This window comes from Rhea americana, unplaced genomic scaffold, assembly GCF_003343005.1.
Source record: "Rhea americana isolate MKP2758 unplaced genomic scaffold, rheAme1 scaffold_36, whole genome shotgun sequence".
In the NCBI taxonomy this organism is placed as follows: domain Eukaryota; kingdom Metazoa; phylum Chordata; class Aves; order Rheiformes; family Rheidae; genus Rhea; species Rhea americana.
The window spans coordinates 4,946,727-4,947,991 of NW_028186490.1; the positions used below are offsets into that span (position 1 = coordinate 4,946,727).

The following is a 1,265-nucleotide window of genomic DNA, read 5'->3' on the forward strand; positions in this document are numbered from 1 at the left end:
TAACTATGACTTTGCCCAGGACAATGCTGTAACACTTACTTTGAACCAATGAAACATCAAACCTGATGCCTGACTTTGCCATTGTCTAAGCCAGGAGTTTTAACACCTTTAGCAAGCTGATCCCTCAATAAGAAAAGGATAATAATTGCAATTTAATTTACTATTAAGGTATGATGCTAATGGCATCTGTGTGATTATATGAAAATGACTATATGGCTATAATGTCATCATTAGTTACTTAGAAGGCTGGGTTTATTCAGGTCTTGTTTTACTAATGGGCAACAAACGCAGGTTCAGGAGCAGAATGATTTATGGGCTGCATTGACTGAACAGTGTCCACTGTTTTACTCTGTGGACTGCTGGTTAGAATTATCAGGGTTGATATGGATCTCGGAGGAAGGTTGGGCACAGTAAATATAAAGATCCCTTTCCCTTCATTTTTGCAAGTAGTGCAAGACAGGTTGCATCATCTTGGCCAAAGCACTGCAGACCTCTGAAAACACTTAGTGTGGACACCCATCCTCTGCAATGGAGAATAGCACTGCTGGGGACCAGGCTGCTTTTTAATTACCTGTTCCTTTAAGACCAGTAGCCAACCTGTTCTTTTCCCAGTTAAAACCCAGCCCTTTAAAGAAAACATTTCCTTTACTGATAGTCCTTATATAAATGTGACCTGTGAAGAAGAGGCTGTGTCSAAAACTTCTCTGCAACTCTTTCTTGCGTCTTTCCTTAGGCTGTCAGGGCTGCGACAACGCTCCTGCAAAATGCACTTGTTACTGTATGCATGCTGTCTGCCTCTTAAAAGAAAAAAATAATTGCCATCATAGTGTCAACTACGAGCAGCTCTGACAGCGGCTGCCTCCGTCGCAGCCTGCGGCGGCCGCTCGGGACGGTGCCGCTCCYGTGCCTCCGTACACAGCGACCGCGTCGCCACGCAGGTATCCTTCGACTCGGGTGGTCAGTTAACGGCCGCTCTCCGCCCGCGCGACGCCCCCAGCGCGCTGCGCGCGGGCGCCGGGGGCTGTGGCTGCTGTGACAGCCGCGCTGCCCGGGTGGCGAAGCCAAGTTAACTTCGTCTTCACCGCCTGCCTTCTCGGAGGAGGAGAAGGGGGCAGCCCGGGCCCGCGTGCCCCGGTTTGGGCTCCCACGGCAGCACGTAGGTCTCGGTGGCTGCCGGGGCCCGCTGCGGCGCGGCCTGGCCGGGGGTCCCGGGCCGCGGCTCAGGGCTCGGGGTCTTGCGCGGCCGCCGCCTTCAGGCGGGCACC

The 1,265-nt window shown here is 52.5% G+C and overlaps 1 protein-coding gene across 5 annotated transcripts in view; it reads left to right on the forward strand.

The window, feature by feature from the left end:
• The first annotated feature begins 1,137 nt into the window (after positions 1–1,137).
• ZMIZ1 (zinc finger MIZ-type containing 1) overlaps positions 1,138–1,265 on the forward strand; it is a 342,873-nt gene continuing 342,745 nt past the window's right edge. For all 5 annotated transcript variants that reach the window (XM_085312311.1, XM_085312315.1, XM_085312314.1 and 2 more), the window contains exon 1: positions 1,138–1,156. The gene's annotated coding sequence lies outside the window, so the exon portion shown is untranslated. The remainder of the gene's footprint in view (positions 1,157–1,265) is intronic.